At 41.2% G+C, this 20,720-nt stretch overlaps 1 protein-coding gene across 3 annotated transcripts in view; it reads right to left on the reverse strand.

Annotated features, from left to right (window-relative positions):
• The window catches only part of SPATS2L (spermatogenesis associated serine rich 2 like), an 82,635-nt gene extending 73,417 nt beyond the window's left edge, over nt 1-9,218 (reverse strand). The window contains exon 1 of one of the 3 annotated variants that reach the window (XM_032189870.1): nt 9,154-9,218. The gene's annotated coding sequence lies outside the window, so the exon portion shown is untranslated. Of the gene's footprint in view, nt 1-8,624; nt 8,654-9,153 lie in introns of those variants that run through there. The other 2 variants (XM_032189867.1, XM_032189869.1) reach the window with 2 other exon arrangements.
• Between the last annotated feature and the right edge of the window lie 11,502 nt (nt 9,219-20,720).

Below are 20,720 nucleotides of genomic sequence, written 5' to 3' on the forward strand. Positions count from 1 at the left end.
CTGGATGGCTCCAAATTTCAGCATATGCTCCAAGTATGGAAACGGCATTCCGAACAATCTTTGGAAACAGCTAGGAAAGGCAAGGGCTGGGTCCCATTTCTTTCTGTTGATCCTCATGCAGGATCAAGCTGTGTGATGATAATCTGCTTGACCCTTTTAATGAAGAAACTACACAAAATTTGAAACTGATATAAAAAAACATACACTGTCAGACTGGAGTAAATCCCACCATCTTTGTTTCATTCTTGATGTACAACAGCACAGATAATACACGCACTTCCTTAGACTTCCTTTTATCAGGTGTACTAAAAATCTTACCTAGCAGATTCCAGAGAGGGCTGAAAATGAGCAGCTGATACATTTCTACCTTGTTCCTATCATGACTGCTCAACAAACATTTCCTTTGACTACACAGTTTATTTGTATACATGTGTTTTTTTTGTATGTGTGTGTGGTTTTGCATGTTTAAAAAAAAAAAAAAGAAAACTTTCACCCCTGACCAAGTACCTTTCTACATCTGCATTAACATGGTCACTTAATAACTGATGTAGTCCATCTGCTGTTCAAGACCCCATGCAATTCTGTGTTTTCCATTTCAATTAACAGCAAATTCTTTCCCAAAGCTTTTTTCCATGTCAGTACTACAATCTGAAATTGTCTGAAAAATGCAGTGAAAACCCATGAAGACCATGGCAGAAGTCCTTAAACTTGTAAAAAGAAAAAGCTTTTTAGGAGTCTAATACCAGGTTTGTTTTTAAAAAAAAACAAAAATAAAACAACACCCTCATCAACAGTCATTCCAAAGCACATAGGCTGCCAGCTGGTTCCAGCTCCAGTGGTTTTCCCATGCTTGCCATAAGGCCTGCAGGAGAAATGCAGCTCTGCACGAACCTTCCTCCCATACACATGTGATGAAGATGCTTTACCACACTCCTATCTTACAGTCCAAGATTTCAAAATGAGTCGTCTTCACACAGGTCTTTTGTTATCACAGAACATGGTACTTGCTATGATGCTGTTCAGCCATTTCCCTCTATTAAATCACTACTGAAGAAACCTTGGGCAGCTCACTGACCATGCAGAGCCTGATAGGCAGAGATCACCCTAGAACAAGCACTATATCGTGATATAAGATGCCCATTTTTTGTCATAAGTACCAGTAATCTTGAAACTTTTTTTTTTTTTTTTTTTAGTTTACAGAATCTTTAATACAGGCTCAGCTGCTATCTAAAACGAAGATACTATTTTCAAGAGAGAACAACTAAAATATTTAAGTGGTATCTTAAGCGTGCTATCAATTTAATTAAGAATTGCATTTACTTTGCCTTATTCCTTTAATATGATGCAACAATAGTAACAACTAACCTTTTACAGTTTAATATTCTTGCAACTACAAGATGATTCCTCTTCCATTTAATATGTCCCTTTCAATAGCATAATTAATCTAGTTTTCTCTTTGGCAATTCATTAAAATGCATTGGAAGGTAACACCATTCACCCGCAGTCTGATTTTTGGAGGACCTGATTAAACACAATTCAAATTAAAACTTTGTGCTCATCATCTCTGAAAATCCAGCACCAGGACGGCAATTAGAAACTTCCCACCTTTGCTACTGGATTATGTGCAGAGTAAGTAAAAAATAATCAGGGTCAGATACAGTGTAACTTCAGAGAAGGAAATCATGTTAAAATGCCACCACAGGAATCTTAGCTCATCCCATTAGCAAAGAGAAAGGCAACCCATCATTCTTTGTCAGCTGATGGCAGCGTAATGGATGAATTTACATACATGACCATCTGTTGCCATGTTAGGCAACAGCAAAGTGACTTTCCAGAATGCCAAACTGTCTGTCCTGTTCAGCATTTCCTTGTTTTTTGTAGGCTTCTTCATTACAAAATAAAATATTATTCTTCACATTGTAGAGCACCTCTCATTGCAACACACCCTGTGGACTGCAAACACACTCACAGAGCTGACAGAAGTTTCAGGACCGAGCACTGCGTAAGCACCAGAGCACTCGAGTGAGAGGCAGCATGCTGCTGCAGCCTCTTGTGCAGTACTCCTGAGGAAGGACATAGTGCTCAACTCCCCCTCACATCACAAGGGCTGCAGAACTGCTAACATATGTGGAGCACTGACAGAGCCTTAGTGTTAGTTCCTGGGGAAACATTTCACTTGCAGAGGACCTGAATTTCACTTATTTCAGACAGAAGGGCTTCAGCTTCTCATGACAGGAAAGAATTGAGAGGTTACAAGCTGTGCTGTGCTGCAGACCCATTACATCATTGACGCTTCAAGGGTTAGAAGCATCTCATACTAAAAAGTAACTGCATAACAAAAAAATTAGCAAGATTTAATAAAAAGCTAAAAAGATCATAAGACAAGATACAAAATTTACACCAGTATCAAAAAAGTGCGACTCCACTGGTGTCAATTTCCTGACTGAAGCACGTGCCAGACAAGTTATGACACTATCCACAGTCCCCTTTCACACAAAGACAAATATTAGCAAGTCAGAGATCTTCTACTGTAAAGCTGCTTGTCTGTTCAGCCCAATGTTTCCCCGATACACTACTGTTCAGAAGGTTATTTTACCTCTTTTAGGATAAAATATTTTTCACCATGTAAAATCTCATTGCGGCTACTATAATCAACTCTATGCCATGTTCTCTAGCCTTCTGACCCACCAGCAATCTGGTAATAAATCAGGATGTGTAGGTCAGTAAGGCACAAGAGAATGGATATTAAAGACACGTGTGCAGTTTTAGCAAGAGAACAAGTGAAAAACTTTTTGTTGAGCAACAAGAAAGCAATGGTAGTAGGGCAAACTTGCCTCGTGGATTTCAGCGAGCATAAGCTCCATGAGAATTGGGCTCACTATTAGACATATAAATCGGTGCAAGACTATCATTTCCATTAGATCCTTAACCATGTGGCCCCACCTGAGGAAGATCCTTATCTGTCACTCACTCCCATTACAGCCAGACAAACCCTGATCTTGTACTACCATTACACAGAAAAGATCTTCCCTGTAATCCCTACCCCCCCCCTTTCCTCTCACCTCACAAGCTTTCATTTCCACTGGGGTATCTAAACCTGGTGTCCTCTGAATGCCAGTGCTCCTTCTAGCCCCCAGGATCTTCCACTCTCACCAGGGTTCTTTCCAACCACCATCTTCTGCTCTCTTCACACAAAGACATCCAGGCACTCCTCTTACACAGCAGCTGCTCTAGTTCACATGCACTTCCCTCACTTTGCAGACTTCTTCAGGGCACCACTGACATATCCATCTCTTGTCCTACCCATTCTACAGCTCCATGCATGCAATACTCCACCTGATCTTCCAATTCCTTTCTGTGTTCTTGTCCTGATCTTTCAACCTGTCTGCCTCTATTGGCCAGATGTATCATCCATTCCTTTCTGGCTTCCACCATGTTTGTTACCAACGTAATTTCGCTGTTGTCAGAGAAGAAAACCCTCAAGTTCTTCAGGGATTTTCATGAGAAATATGTTTCCCTCTTCCAGTGCAGTAGCAAAGCAGTTGCTTTGGGAACCCTCAGGAGTTGTGGAAGCCTCTCCACCCAAGCTCTGTGCAAGCACTCTTCCTCCATGCTATTGCACTCTTCATCAGCTCCAGAGCAAGGAACACAAGCTGTCATCCTAACACAAAAGCACAAATTCATGCCAATAGCTTAACAGACCAGCCAGCTCAAAACAATTTGCAGCCAGCACTAAGTTATTATTGGAAAACACAACTGCAAAAAAAGGCAACACTTTTTTCAGACTGAGTCTGAAAGATCACTAAATCAAATTCTGTATAGGCTAGTATTACTGCATAAGATAGTTATTCCCTCATCAATACAGTAAGGATGAGTCTCACAGTGATGACATTTTGAGACTTGTAAGTTTTTCCATGACTAGCATAAACCGCGGTCTCTGAACATATTTAGTGTTCATTTAGACTACTACCATACCAACACTGCACGTGTAGGGTTTTTCATGCCTTTAGTTATACTCACACAGGACACTCATTTAAACATTAAAAGTGGACGCCACACATTGGACATGTGTGTAAGCCAGTACATACTGAAAGCTTTTCTTATTTACACATTATGAAGTAATTCAGTCTGAAATGACCATTTCAGTACATGCTTGAGCTTAAGAGTCATCTGAAGCCCAAACACTTTCTTAGCAGTTTTATCTAAATTCATAAGGAAGTCTCAAGTTCTGATCTACCACCCCATTAGCTGCCAGCACACATCAGCCTTCAGCAGCAATAAAAAGCTGTGGGTTTCTCTGCACCATGGAGAGTACTCAGGCAGACATCCTGGTGTTGAAGCTTCAGGGCAAGTTGTGCACGTGCTAACACAAATCAACCAAGATCCAGAAGAGCTACCATTCTTGAGAAAAATCTAACACAAACACTATCTTTTGGTGCTGTTCCAGATAAGACTCAGAACACCTTGCACAGATTTTGAACAAGGATAAGACAACAAATACCAGGCTAACTGCCCTGAATGGGGGCGTGTGTTTATTTTGAAGTGCTGCCAGGCAGGTTGACCTCATCAGCACTAAAGGATAACAACTCAGTGAGACTGTACTTCTGATACAACAGTCATAACAGAGCTTCTTTAGCGCTAACTCAAAACATACCCACAACTTTCCAGGATAATCACATTTCCAAGAAATCATACTTACTGTCCACTTGGCCACACACAGCACAAGCAAATGACTGCTCCACACCACTGATGACACAGAACAGCATCAACCATCTCAAAAGAACACAGTTCATGGAAACATTGTGTTTAATTTACCTAACATTGGGGGGGGTGGGGGGGGTGGGGAAGAAAAGGAACAGATCTTTCACCAACAAACATAAAACTAAAAAACATACCAGTTGACACACAACTGCAAGCAGCAGCAGCACGTTGGTATTCACAAACGCATGAAGCTTCTTTGAACTCTTACCTTTTCAATACTTGAAAGATTAGATTTACCAGTAATTTAAGCACTGGATACAGTACACAACCATACTCTTTTTTTCTTTTTTTTTTTTTTTTTTTTTTTTCCAGTCAGCAAACCACTAGAGAGACTACTGAAAGGCCCATTATGAAGACCAATCACTATCCTTTTCTTGAACGACCACATGAAAATCAGTGACTATTCCACAATGGATTGAAAGGGCCTTTTGTCTGAAGGAAAAGGATAAGGAGTCACAAAGTATCGCAGATTCATTTGTAACTCATGCTTTTGAAGAAACTGTATAGCTTCAGTTAAAAGCAAACCAAGAAAAGAACTGGCTTTGAAAAACATTATGCCACAACCCTTTCCTACTATGTATATGCCAAGCATATTTTTTGGATTGCCTCTTTCATATTACTAAAAGATGGACAGGCATTCTATATTAGTTGTTTTAGAAGATAAATTGTAAATGCATGCAGAGTTTTGACTTTATTCCAAATCCCTAATTAGGGTCCGCAGCACTATTTGCCTTGTCTAAACACAAAATCCCTGGAAACTTTTTTCAGTAAGAGATCTAGTATAAGTGTAATTGCACTGGGATAATAGCTGAAAGCATTGTGACTGTTGCTTAATAATCACTTAGTAATTGAGCAAATTTGCTATTACGTATGAAGTATGCAGTGGCTTCTTCACAAAAAAAAAAAAAAAAAGCATTTGACTCTTAACTAATTTTTAAGTTTGTTTCTGAAGTCTCTCGCAAAAAAGGTCATTTATGTCTGCTGACTTCTGAAAAGTAGGAAAATGTTTCACTTCTCTCCAGCCCCACTCACACTTTCAGTTATGAAGTTTTACATGCAAATGCACGCACACCCAAAATGGGATTTGCACACAGGAATTCATTATGGAGTTTCTAAATAAGCTTCACACAGACAAACTTTCAGCAGGAAAGACAGTGGAGGCTAATAAGCAAAACCTGATTTCTTCTAATCCATATCCAGAACTAGGGAAATTACTGCACTTTCCATTAAGAAACAAAAGTCACAACTGTCAGACTTGCCCTATTCACCCATCTGTTCCACCCACATACTGTGAAACTAAACAGTCAAAAATGTCAGTTTTCACTCTCCAGCATCCTAGAGTTCATATTCCTCGTGCTTCTACAACCCTTTCTGAAATGAAGCAATATATTTTGTGCACACTACTGGCCAAGACACCAGCTATGAACTGGATTTAGCTCTTCTGACCATCCTATCAAATCACATCAGGAAAGGAGTTGGGCTTTGGTGTATTACAAGATGGCATGAGCTCCTGAGCTCAAGGTGCTCAGAAACAAACAGAGCAAAGAGGCATGAACTCTGCAGCCCCCTGCTAATCATTGAAGTTCAGGGACAAATTATTTGATATAGTAATGTTACACAATGATGCTTACAAGTAACTCTTAACAGGGGGAAGGTGATGGACTAAGATGCCAAAAGTCTAGACTAAAATAGACACTTTGTTATCAAAGTTAACTATTTTGCAACCCTTCATTTTTGTACATGAAGAAGAAAACTTGAACAGAAAACTCATGAACAATCTGGGGAAAGAAGAAAGGGCAGAAGGAAGGAGATAGAAACAGAAGGATAGGGAAAGCGCACAAAACTAATAAGGACATGGGAAAAAATAGTAACAGCAATAGGTATGAGGTCATATTCCCCCAGAGCAGCACAGACAATAAAATCCTTAATATTAACAAGTAAATTACAATTTACAATCACCTACAAGTTGTTTCTCTTCCCTTGATCTTTGTGCAAAGCCTCACTGCCTGAATCTTCTGCTCCAAACTGTTATGTAGCTTTATTTTTAAAATCCTCCAGTGCACAGTGAAAAGTAGAGTTTGACCTTTCCTTTGGATATGTATTGTTCCAAGGAAGTGCTTGAGGATTTTTTTTATTTTTGTTTGTATTCTGCATGACTAACATTACTTAACAGTGTGCAAAGACCTTTAAGACTTGAGCCCTGAAAACATACTGGAAAATACAGTCCCTAGAATGACAACGGAGGCAACACATGGGTGAAACAGAACACAAATATAATGATGTAGGGGAATTACCACCAAACACAGGTTAGCTGTAACTACTGACAGGCATGACTTTGGTACTTCCACCACTGCTAGGAGAGAACACAAAACATAAACACTCCTCGGGCCACTGGAATCTTGTGCTTTCTCTTAAAAGTAGACCCAAACCATAGGTTTCAGTTCTGGACAACTATGCCCTTAAAATTTCAGAAATGGTGAGAAGGTATCCTGACATAGTCCTGTTTCCCTTTCTTTGAGAAAGCATAGGTAAGAAAAAACTGATCTAGATTCAGACCCCAAGCTTCCTCAACATAGAAAGTACTTGGATATGCTTGTGTTCAACTTTTAGGCTTATTACTAAATGCTAAACAAAACAGACTCAAGTACATGTTCCTTCTCAGGGTCTATTAAGTTCAGAAGCAACCGTGTGGATAAGGACTGTGGAAGCAGACCCTTCAGTTAAGGGCAGTCCCGTAAACACTTTGAAAGACATTTAATTTCCTTCATCTTAATCATAACACTTTTCTTATACAGTACAATTCTCAGAGTTGTGACCTCACCTTGTCTCATGCTTATACAGCACCTGACACAGTACAATCCTTATCTTGATTGGTGTGTCATTACATTTAACAGATCCTGCTGTTCTCCTAAATGGCCAAATTTTTTCAACTCCCTTAATGTAATTAGCAGAACACTCAAAACCCAGCAGCAGCATTCAGCTTCAGCAGGCTCTGATGGAGCCTCATAAAACTCAGCCCATTCTAACCTGGAAACCATTCCATGTTTACACAGTTTAACTGCATCCACAGAAACAATTGTGGCAGGACACAATGTCCTGCTCACAGCAGCTTAAAGACTCTAACTAGAGGCATTCAACAGGTTACCTCCCAGAAAGGCTTCTTGCATGGCTAGTGCAAGTATGTTCCTGGTTAGCCCTGGCATTTTAGATGCAACACTCCTTTCTGCTTTCAACGTAACAAAGTCTTTAGCTGGCGTTCCTTGAAAAATCACGTTTTGGATGGCATTTTATGTTTGCATCAGGAACCCAAAGAAACAGGAGAAAGATGCTTCATAATGTACACTGGTAATTCAAATAAAGAAGTTCACAGAAAGGAATTCCCACAGAAGACTATTAGATTCCTTGAAGCACGTAAAGCGTTTGTACGTGTTCAAGCCGGAATCAACCAAACCAATGCAGGAGAATGTGACCTGGAATTAAAATGATGGAGTTTCTGAGGTACCTCTTGGCTCTCCTAAAGAAAACAAATCTAGTAGTAAAAGTGATTCAGACTACACGATGACAAGGCTGAGAAGGAAACTTACACTACTCATTTATAGCTCAGCAAAGGAAGCACTGCATAATGATAGAAAATAAAAAGACACTGCCAGCTCTCTCTGCTTACCAACAGATTCCACGCCTAATGATTAAGGTTTGCATTCACTATAAGAAAAACAACAATTATATATATATATATGTATATTAAAAAAAAAAAAAAAAAAAAAGCCCTATCACCTCAGCGATCTTTTACTGCGGCGCAGAAAAATTAAATCCTTAAACGGGTGCAGGAACAGGAGCTGGGGCACGGCAGCCTTCGTCCCTACCTTGCAGCACAGTAGGTCGGGGCTCGCAGCGGCGCCCGCAGCCCGCACAGCACCGTGAGGCAACGCTTCAGGAGCAAAAGCGGCGCTGTCTCAGCGCGTTTGGCTGCGAAGCCAGGCGGGGATGAAGGGCTGCGCCGGCACAGCGCCAGCTCCCAGCCCGTTAATCATTTATGCCCAAAGCTGTTACTGAACAGCCCGGAGCAGCGCAGCCCAGCAGGGCTCCAGCGGCGCCCGGCGGACAAGGGCGACCGACCGCGGGGCGGCTCCCCGGGCACCCTGGCCCAGGGCTTAGGAGCCGAGGGACCGGGGCCGCGCTCCCCGTGCCGCCGGAGGGGCGGGCCCGCCCACCTCAGGGGCGCGAAGCGTTCGAGAAGCGACCGGCCTCCCCCGCCGCCACAGCGAACTCGCCGCAGGGCTCCTCACCCTCCCTGGCGTTCCGGGCAGGTGCCGAGCGGAGGGGAGGGGAGGGAGGGGAAAGGAAAGGAAGGGAAGGGAAGGGAAGGGAAGGCAGGGCAGGGCGGCGCCTTACCTCAGAGCCGCCGGGCCGCAGCGACGCCGTGCCGCCGCGGCAGAGGACGGGAGGGCGGCAGCGGGGCGCGGCGGTGGCAGGGCCGGCAGCCCGCCGGGAAACGCCCCTCGCCCCGCCCCGGGCCCGCCCCGACAACGGCCGCAACGGCCGCCCCACGGCCCAGCTCCCCTGTGGCGGGCCATGTGGGGAGGTGCGGCCGTGGAGCCCCTCGCCCAGCACGGCGAAGCGAGCGGCACCAAACGCTGCCAGCCCCTGAAGCTCCCCGGAGATAAAAATTAAAAAGTACCTCCGTTTTTTTTTTTTCAGGAATCGGTGTTTTAAAATACTGCCTAAAAGCACAAGTGCATAGTCTGGGTTGTTAACCCAATGGTAAAGGAGCAATAAATAACTATTCCCTTAAACACTAGAACATGCAGATACAGCTGCATGCTTGGAACTAAAGAAAACTACAGCAAATTTTCCATAAACAACTGTAATCTGGCTTTACTGTCAGTATTGGTGTCTCATACCATCACTGGTGGTATCCTTGACCTAAACACATACCATTTCTCATCTTTGCTAGCAATGTGAGCCCCAAGTGCTGGAAAATCATAGCGCTTCCTCTAAAAACCTTTACCTGCCTCTTTTCCTGTGAACGGAGAGGAGGCTTCCTTGGCTCTAACACACCTCTACTTTATCTTTCCACCCTCTGCAAGAAAATTAACTGCTTACACTGCCAAGCCCAGCTTGGAGGCAGCACTGGGTCCTCACTGTTTTCAGCCAAAGGTTCCCAGACCTCAGCATGGAAAATAACGCAAGGTGGGATTTGTCTAAAGCAAGGGCCCAACCCATCCTCCAAGCCAGGCGGTGTGCCTCCTCATGGCAGGTTGGTGGGCTGGCAGGGGACTAGCTCGGAATTACAGCACACAGTTCTTGGTGGTGGTGGTGTCCCAGGGAAACTCCCTTGACACCTTCTACTCTGCTTGGGTGCAGTTGCTTCATGCAGAGGATGGGTTTGCCCACCTCCTTCAGAGAGCTGGGCACAAATTAAATGCTCAGTGATATACAGTGTGGCCACAAGTTCAGAATTTACATTTCTTTTGGAATTGCATCTTCAAAACTGTTCAGATCTGCGGTAAATGTTTGTTTATTTTAAACAGCTTAACTTTGAATGTCCAGGTTTGCATTTGCACTCAGAATACTCTCACTGAAGTACCACTGACATTTATCAGCACCCTGAACTGTATGAATTTTGCCTGTGAGTTGTGGAAATGATTCTGAAGTTCAAGAAAATAGTGCATTATGTTCATAAAACAAGGGTGCTGCTGACCTTTCCACACAAAATAATAGATGTGAATCAAGGAGCTGAGACTCATCTAAAGGAACACAGTGGAAACACATAGGATGAAAGGCTCTGAAGGCTTTACAAATTATATTTGGATGGGAGAGAGGAGGGAGAAAGAGAATGTGGGAAAAAGAAGAATGAAAAAGGATCCTGCTGTTTAGCTCACGCATAAATTGTATGTGCTCAGTCAAAGGTCACTCCTTTTATTTTTTCATTAATTTCAATGCCAGTAGATGGTATATGAAGAACAACTTAACAACAGCCAGAAACAGTTTAGGTTTTTCCATGACAATGCAGTGGTCAGAAAAACCCAAGTGGTAACTTCATTACGTATCTTTACTTTTGACTTTTTAAAAAGTAGTGGCTAAAAGAAAGTTAATCATTAGAAATGAACTATGTAAATTTATATAGAAAAGTTAAATAAAAATCAAATGGTCTACTTTTTTTGTATTTGCTAACAAAGTTTTTGTACCCCGTGTACATTGAAATTACTTCCTGTAACAATTCTTGGTTGTTTTTTTTTTGTGGTTTTGGGCGGGGAAATCCAACGCTGCTGGTGAGAAATGGTGTATTTGGACAGTACTGAGGATGGGGTGTCTAAGTACTAAACACAAGTGAGGAAAAAAACAAATAGGAAAACAAGGAATAAAAGCTTTGGGAAGTCCACAGGTGCATGCAAAAGCTGGCACAAGGAAATTACCACCCACAGCAACTGAAAGTAGAGGCCAGAATGAGAACAGAGAAGGAATCATGAATGCTCTGCAGTGAGGATTACAAACAACCACCTCAAACAAATTTTCAGGGAACAGGAGCCCTTCAACAGAGACTGATGCAACAGCTGCAAACTGCTTTTTGGGGACTAAAAAGCCAACACCAGAAGCTGATCTCCACACAAAAGTATCACAGATTATATACATCTGCGTTGAAGGTGTTTTAGCACTACTCTTACTAGTTTTCCAATTTTTGCAGCAAATGCGCAGATCTACATTGACTTGCGGTATATATGGCTGTATGCTGAGCCTACATTGTCTAAAAGAGGATTCCAGCTGCCCAGCACTTAGTTCTCATCTCCTGTTTATGCCAAATAGCAGTGTGAACATTATGGTCCACACATTACATCATTTGGCTCCTACATAAAGTTTATTCACAAATAAAAGTAGAATGATAGACAGTAGCAAACATCCCAGCAGGAACCTTTGGGCTCTGTTAGAAGCGAGGTGGCCTACTGGTCAGAGGTCTGACTTGGGATTTTGCATTAAATCCTCAGTTAGAATCACAGAAAATCCTCAGCTGGAACTGACCCACAAGGATCATCAAGTCCAACTCCTGCTTCCACAAAGGACCACCCAAAATTCAGACCATATGTCTGAGAGTGTTGTCCAAATGCCTACTGAACTTTGACAGGTATGGTGCCATAACTACTGCCCTGGGGCACCTGTTCCCATGCCTGAGGAATTATTAGGAATGAGGAATGTCTACAGCTACTGCCTCGTTGAGGTGCCCTTGCAATGTCTCTGGTGGAGTCGGGAAGCTGGAGCTTCTGGGTTATGTAGAGCAAGGACCTTATCCTTCCAACCCTGTAAACAAGATACCCCCACAAAGAGACTGGAAAGAAGGAGATAATTGGCTGCAATTGCTTGGATGGCTGAGGGGTGTTTGCAGACAAGGGGGAAGGGACTGAAAAGGCAGTGATCACTGATCCTGTGGCCTGAAAACTCTGATGGCTAGAGACAGTTATTAACACTGTCCTGATACCGTATGACAAAGGGATGTCCTGTTGATCAAGTGGCAAGCTATATGCACTGTGCCGTGTCCTAGAAAGTAGACCTGAGATTAGCAGCAAGAGCCAGGATAATATGGAGGGTCCAATATTAAGGGTAGCCTTGAGAAAACCACCAGGAAAGAACAGAACTATCACCTGATTATGCTAAAAGTAGAGTTAGTAATAAATGTATATTCATAAAATGTATATTCATGTAATGTTTTTTAAGTATGTGCTTCACAGAGATGAGGGGTGGACCAAAAGTGAGCCAGTCAGAGCAGTTTCTACTGCCTCTGCAAAAACATATTAAAGTGAGAGAAGACACGCAGAAGACGCAAGAGACGCCAGGGTAGTAGGGACATGAGACAAAAGCTAGGGGGAAAAAACAAACAAACAAACAAACAAACAAAAAGATAGAAAAACAACTATCTGCTCCTGCAAGAGCGGGAGCAAAACTAGCCACCTTGAGCATGAGCACAGAGAAAACTGAGGGTGAGGTACGACTGGAAGGGGACTGCAAACAGAGGAGGAACCACCATACACCGATCCCGGTCTCCCATACTGCCTTTGCCTCACTGAAAGGCAAAGGGACTGGGGAGCAGGAAAAGTATCTAGAAGGGATTTGAGTTGTGCCTCTACAAGTGTTTGATTTTTTTTCAATTTCAGAATCACTAATTAAAAGTTTGTTAATTGGGAAGAAATTTAATCAATTGAAATTCCCCTGGCACACAACTGTTTCTGGCTTGTAAGAGGGAGAAATGGATTCAACACAGAAATTTGGAAGTAAACTGATGCAATCACAGTAGTCTGGCAGAGGATCTAAGGGTAAAGATGTGGAAAATGGCAAATTACATAGCTCATGTTGTAAAGCAGTTGCTAATCTGGGGCATAAATATAACATGGCTCTTTTAAACCAGGAGAAGGGCTGATGATAACATTTTATCCTGACTTTAGTTAACTGCAGTGAAAATTTGCAATCTTAATGGAAAAAAAAAAAAAAAAAAAAAAAAAAAAAAAGTTTAAATAGAGGCACCAGAAGTGATTACCAGAGATAAGTCTTCGGGAGATAACTGTTTACATGCTCAGCTTCGGAGAGAGATGCCAAGCAATGAAAAGGCAGAAGGTCCTTTCAAGGACCTGTGTGGAGTCCTAAGGAGTGTTATATAGAATAACGACACAGAAAGAGGAAAATGAAAATTCATTATAGCTACAGCAAATTCTGACAGTCAGTCACACTGGACCAAAATCCTAGAGGCTGGCTTCTTACATGTTATCAGCAGAAACCTGTATTCAGTATCTAGAAGAATTTTGTAAATAGAAAAGCTTCTGTGTTTGCACATGTGATCCCAAGCAAAACCAACAACAACAACAAACAAACAAAACCAAAACCAAAACAAAATAAAAACAAACAAACAAACAAACAACAACAAAAAAAAAACAAGGAAGTTGGCTTTTTTGGCTCCCAAAGCTGTGGGTCAAATTTAGAAAAGATAATTTGCAACCCACACACAAGTTCGGCCATTATGTTTGCTCAGACAAGGCCTGAATTTGATTAAATGCTTATGCGCATGCAGACTATAAACTATATAAACAAAAATCTGTTTTGCAATGAGAATATTTATATCACAGATAAGTGAAACTGCTGCTCTGAGATCTCACATTTATTTGAAACTACAATGTCTTCAAGTGACTGTGACAAAGTATAATCTCTAAGAAAGTTTTTCTTTTTTTTTTTTTTTTAAAGATTGGGAGCATTTTCTGAAAACAATGCAGCAGTATCTTTTGGTGTCCAGTGTTTCAGAGTGAGTGGACTTGAACAGGGTGGTAAACACTTAAGAATGAAGTTCAAAAACAAACAAAAAGGAGCCTTGAGCACACTCTTGTATTAAATGGGAAAGAAGTGAGGGAAAGCTTGGCAGAAATCAGCATAATAGTAGGCTTATTGTTGAATCTGAAAGCTTCATTTTCCAACAGTGTCCCTTTTCTGGGAAGCTGCACAACCATTCTGAAAACACTTTCTATAGAGATGATAAATCTATGGTGGAGATTTATGCACATTCAGATTAAGTCAGGAAATCAGTCATGAAAAGGTAATTAAACAGAGACAAAAACCTAGAGGAAAAATTACTATCCCCACCCCCAAAGCAAACACAGCTAACAATACGCTATGATATATAGGTGCCGCTTTTGCTCATATTCTTGCTCATGCCATGTATAGGGCAAGCAACCTCATCCTGGTTCCTCACTGCAGTTCTCAGGACTCCAGACAAGGGCACTCTGCACAGCAGCAGATTCTTGGCAGTGTGTGAACAGACTGGACTTGGTATCTTTGGTCTTTTTTTTTTTTTTTTTTTTTTTTTTTTTTTTTTTTTTTTTTGGGGGCACAAGTTCTTAATTGATAAGAAAAGGCATACAAAGAAAAAAATGTTCTGTAGCTCTAGATGGAATTGTCTGAGACCATAGTGTTCCTGGTCCTGTGGTGATATCCAAACAGGAGGGAAAAGAAACAGAAACAGCTCCGTGACACTAGTTGACCCCCCAAATAGCTGGGGTTTGCTGGAATAGTTTCTGATAATGGCTTGCAGTCCCAGGACACAGGTGCTGTGTCAGTTTAAATGCTCATCTTCTGATGAGTTCCACCATGCACTCCGGGTGCTGATGTGCACTCTCTAAGGGAACAACTGGAGAGGAACTTCCTTTAGTTAGCAGCAGTGGTAGAGTTTTGCTCTGTGGTTGGGCTAGACCCTGACAGTCTCACTATTTAGCTTTAAGCATTCAACTTGGGTGCCTAAGTGAGAAGCCTCAGTACCCTAGATTGTCGTGGAAGCAGCGGTGTCCCACTGACTCTACAGGAGCCTTCAGCCCTGTAAGCACCAGAGTTAGTCACCTTAAGTTACACTGCTAAAAACCCCAATGCAGGGATGACCTAAACATTCAGTGTTACTTCTGTTACTTTCCTGGAGCACTTGACTACGAGGAAAACTGCTCGCAGTAACTCAGATGCCACTGTATGTACTCCAGGAGCTTACTGCTTTGTTCCAAAAGGGCTTGGCCTACCCCTAAAGCTCCAGCTAGAAAAGAACAGGGGACATCCATTTCCTAGTAGCACTACTGTATTGCTGTCCTCTATCTGGACTTGAGACTGTGAGTAGAAAATCTGATTGTTCATATGGTAGATGAGAGCATTAGAACATTACAGTCTCCATTTTAGAGCAAACAGCTCAGTCTGTCCAGGCACAAATAAGTGAGGTGCTGTGGGAGCTGACTGTTTTGACACAGAGGTGACTCTTTCCCTTTCAGCTTGACAAAATGTACAGCCAACTCAAGAGTGTTAATGGTAAAGCAAACACATGGACTAAACAAAATTTAGTAAAAAAAGTCCTTCTGTTTCACATCACTGCAACTCCTAAACATGCAAAGTGAGTATTGCATCATAGACCACTGAGCAAACTACTCCAGCTTTGAAGACATGGTATATAAATGCTGTAGCTCTGTGAAAATCTTTAACTTGTATATCAGGACTTTTTAATTAATACATACATTTGTTAAATCTTATCTTAATTCTCTGAAGTGGCTTGAGGCCTGGTGCCTGACAGATCTCACATGGGAGCTAAAGGCAGAAGCCAATGAAAAAAACTTGACATCTAAAAGATATAATGTTTCCAAATTTTTCAATGCAAGATGATCTATAGAAGAAACTATTTACAATCCTTCCTCCCATACAACTGGACAAAACAACAAGTTCTACAAGAAGTAAGAAGTATGGCAATTCTGATTCCTACATAAGAGTTCTGTTCTAGCAGGTGTACAAAATGGTACATTAGCCCTTACCCTCCCTTTTCTGCTAACAAGCATGATTTACAAAAGTTGGAAGTTTTTACCGCAGGGGCTATTTTACTAAAGTATTCCATTGCCAGCTTGGAGATGTATGGGATTTTAACTGACACATTAGTAGGAAATGAATGTGTGTAACGGGGAAACACAAAGTAGTGACTCCACTTGAGGACTGGCTTTGCATACAGATATTAATCGGGTCTCTTTCACATAAAAAAAAAAAAAAAAAAAAAAAAGTAATCTGCACAAGATAATCCTAGCCAGAAGGAAAAAGTGACGATCAAAGATATTCAGTGCTTTGGAGTGTGGTTTCAGCTCAGGAAATTGAACATGAAACTTATCTGGGAAGCAATACTAATAATGGAAGTGGCACATTTAAATAATGATTTGACTACCACAGTCATGAGTTTGAGGAGTTTAGTGGTTCAGGCTATTGTTGACACAGTGATATGTCTGATGTAGTATTTAAAGAAGGGTTGACCAACAGGTGGAAACATATAATTAAGTTGTAAAAAAAAAAAGAAAACAAACCAACAACAAATGCAAGGATTAGAGTACTAGTGTTGCTACACAATGGGCAATGAATTAAAGGAAAATGGTAAAAAATTAGTAATGTAATAATGTCAGAAAGAACTACAAGGTGTTAAAAAAAGACAAGGGGAAACAAGGTTTTATCAATAAACAGCATTCTTCAGAAGTACAATGATCATGACAGAAAATGTCAGCAGTGTGATCCAGAAACGACCAAGGTCACTTAAGGCAACACAGATTTTGAGCCTGTCTCTGAAGAGACTCAAGTGAAGCTGAACAGGTAGAGTCCTCAAAAATAAAGTGTCCCCACACCTCTGAGCAACAGAAAAACAGTACCTCTATTTAAAAGTGAGGGAGTCCCACCTCAGAAAGTGCCTCAAAGACATCTGCATAGAAAATCTGTGTGAGAACCAAAGGCTGAACACAGGATCCTACCTTGTATTCAATACTGCTGAAAGTTACGCAGTATTGAATCTGCTTAGCACAGCACTCTGGCTAAAACAAGAACAAAATTTGTCTCTATGCAATTACTTGATTTAATGCACAAACACTGCTTGCTGCTTTCAAAGACCAGAAAGCACAGCTTATGGGCTAAGGAGATGAAAGAGCTGACATTAAAAGAAGACAAGACAAAGAGGACAAAACTGACAAAGGGACATATATGTGTGTATATATATTTTTACACATTACAAAAAAAAAAAAAAAGTTGAGTCATTCTTCATACAGGTGCCGTCCATGTAACAGGATTCAGACAATTCGGTAGTCATGCTCCACAAATCTACTAGAAGGTAATGAACATGCCCTATTTATGACACATTTCATTGTACAAGAATAAATGTATTTATTAAAATGATTAGGCTGGCTTCAAAAGTCTAGGAGAAAGATATTATTAGCATATTTCTCCATGAAGGATATGTAAGGAGGTAACTCACAGAGATGTGCTTCAGCTCTTCACTGCCATTACTACTGCAAATACCATTTTGTTCTGCCCCCTTCATCCACCAGCAAAACTGCCAATCAACTTTCAAACTCAGAATCCTAACAGATATGAATGTTTGAGGCCAGATTTTTCATTGTGTCTTACATGCTGAATCTCATATGAAATATAAAAAAAAACAAAGGTGGAATAAAAGGCTGTCCTTTGGTAAGATTACCTGCACATTAAGAGGCTGATTACACTGTTTGCAGTATAACACGCATATAAATAACCAGACAAAACTTAGAACAAGCATTTGCAGGAGTAAAACACGGCTAGAGCAAAACAGAGATGCCTTACCCAGGGTAAATCTGCCCCAAAGCAAAATCAAGTCATCTGAGGGAAAAAAAGAGTTATTGGAAGGCGAAGGAAAAGGGCTTCTTGCCCTATCCACAATCTACCCCAGAAGGTTTAGTGGTATCACCATACCTGGTGGTACTGTGAAGCCTTTGCCTTTGTGGGTGTAGGAGCGTCATGAAAGATTTGGATGGATTTGGATGGTCTTTTCTCTCCAACAGTGGGTGTAGTTTGTTCCAAGTTTGCCTTGGAGGAAACAGTTACCTGAATGACCTGATCCCTCCTGTAAAACTCATCATGTCATGTGAGTTTACCCTGCTGCATTTGCCACACAATAACAAAGTATTTAGCTATTTCTCCCCACTATGTCACAACACTAGACAATCTGTGTTTTGTCTACAGCAAAGTAAGAGTTAATCACCCAGCAGAAACAGGGAGAAAGAGAGAAAGTGAGCCAGAAGGAGACATAAGGAAGCTGCAAGCTGCAGCAGTTATGTCATTCAATTCCCAGCTTTAAATACGCCCTTTGAAGTGGAACAGGTTTTTTTTTAATGTTAAAATAAACTGCTTTTCAGTATGAATCATTGTTCATGGTTGCAAAAATGACTCCACTTGAACTCTAAACTGGATATTCAGTATCAAAAAAAAATACTGGAAAATTTATGTGCAGACCCCCAACATTCCCACAGCTCCCATGCTGCATTCAACACTTATTAGTGGCAGCAGTAGCATTATAGTAACAGCTGACAGTGTTTTGCAGGCATAGTTTAGAAACTTTATCTTGATCCCCACAAACCATGGGATCGGTGGTATAACTCCACAACTAACAAGTCTGACTTAACTACAGAAAAAAAATAAGGTACCACCTTTGTGAACTTCACTTGTCAACAAGATCTTTAAGAACTACAGATGAGAACATGCCTTTGTCAACAAATAAATGCTGTGACTGCCAAGCTGAGTTTCAAAGCAGTCACCATTCTTCTGCCTCCTACACCTCACAGAATTAGACTAAGTGGAAATGCAAATAACTTTCTCTAAGTTAAGTAAGTCTGCATAAATTCCATACCTGAGACACCTGAATAGATTTGGCAACTTCTCAAATCAAATCCACATAATCTATTATTTTATTAAAAACAGAAAATTGAACAATAGGAGGCATATCTAACAGACCTCTCAAAATGATGGGTAATGTCCACAGGGAACAATGGGAGGACTTCACTGTTCTTTTTCTCCTATGTAGATCTTGCTTCATTACTTAAAGGGTTCACCCTTGTTGCCTATGAGATCTCCAGGACTCTGGAGATTTGTTAAATCTGTGTCAGAATTGCTGAAGTTTTATCTTCCAAACGAGAAATAAGAGGTTTGTGTGTATAGTACATTAACAAATGATGAAGAGGACCACACCAAATGCCTGCTGTGTATTTGTGTTTCTGTAAGCAAGAGATATAAATTACGGATTGCAAACTTTGTGTGATACCAAGCCCTAAGTCCAAGAAGTATTGAACTGTACTGAAGCAGGCTAGGAAGTAATTAACTTCAACTAAATTATGTAATGGAATAGGCTGCATTTTCAGAAACAAAACCCCAAATAAGAGAAGCAATGAGAAGGAGAAAAAAAAAAAAAGAGAGAGAGAGAGAAAAAAAAGAGAGGTTTATAAATATTTCTTCAAAAATATCTCTATGAAAGGATAAAACACCAGATTTAGAATAAAATCTAAGGTAGAACTTTGAGGTACAGTAAAATGCAGTTCTGGTACTTGTTCCAGGAATACCATCAATAGGCTACAATCACTTCATCAAAGTGTTGTGATTAACAAGATAGAAAGCTGCACAGTGGTCAAGTAAGATGAAATGTTAGCAGTTTTCCAGATTGTGGGTTCAGGAAGAAATCATTTGTCATGTTCAGCATTGCTATTGCAAAGCTGCTCTGAGATCAAAATCCTGATTGTAATCCATCAAACCAATAACCACAGCAAGTCAAATGGCTGAGCAATTGTGATGACAGAGCTGGCTGCAGGGATGCTGCTAGGAATTAATATGTGAAGCTGCTGTCAGCGCGTAGAAATCTTTGGATGAAGGGGAAAACAGCATGATAGCGGCTAATAACAGTAATACTGGAATCATATCAAAACAGATATTGAAAACAAACCCAATTGTGTCACTGATTTTTGAAGGAGAAATGTTTAGGCTTGCTGCTTACAATTTGAACAAGAGGTGTGCAGACCTCTGCACATCTCTTCACCTGGTATGGGCAGAACAACAAATTTCCATTCCCAGTCCATACAGAGCAATGTGAGCAATTGCCTCATCTCTGCTTTGCCCCTACTGCTTTCACAGGAACTAGCCAGTGGCAGATACAGTCACAAGGTGATGTTCAGGATGGGAGTGCCCGGCAGAAGAATCAGCCTGCTGGGCAGTTCAAACTAACTAGAAACTGCCTTTGCAGGTGGACAATAAGAATACCAGTGTCATGCAAAATTGATTTTGCTTGGGGCCACTGCTAGCACCTGGGCTCCATCTTGCCTCCTAGACAGGGTGTGAGAGAACTACTTGAATCATCGTTGCAAAAGCCATCTGGCACTTTTGCCTCCATGAAAACAGGATCAATGCAGCACTCACCATGATTCTCTGGGCAAACCCTGCTTAGCTTTGTGAGAGACATTCTGTAGCCAGTAAGTTAGGCTCAGGCGAGGGTCTCAGTGAAGTAGTAATTTATTCATGATTGCAATGGCGGGCACCCCACAAGCAGGAGCATGCCTACTAGTCACACAGTACAGTTTATATACTTTATTTCTCAATGACCCGGACCCTTCCCTATTTCCCCACTGAGTGGGTAATCCAGT

The sequence above is a fragment of the Aythya fuligula genome, chromosome 6 (assembly GCF_009819795.1).
Source record: "Aythya fuligula isolate bAytFul2 chromosome 6, bAytFul2.pri, whole genome shotgun sequence".
NCBI lineage: Eukaryota > Metazoa > Chordata > Aves > Anseriformes > Anatidae > Aythya > Aythya fuligula.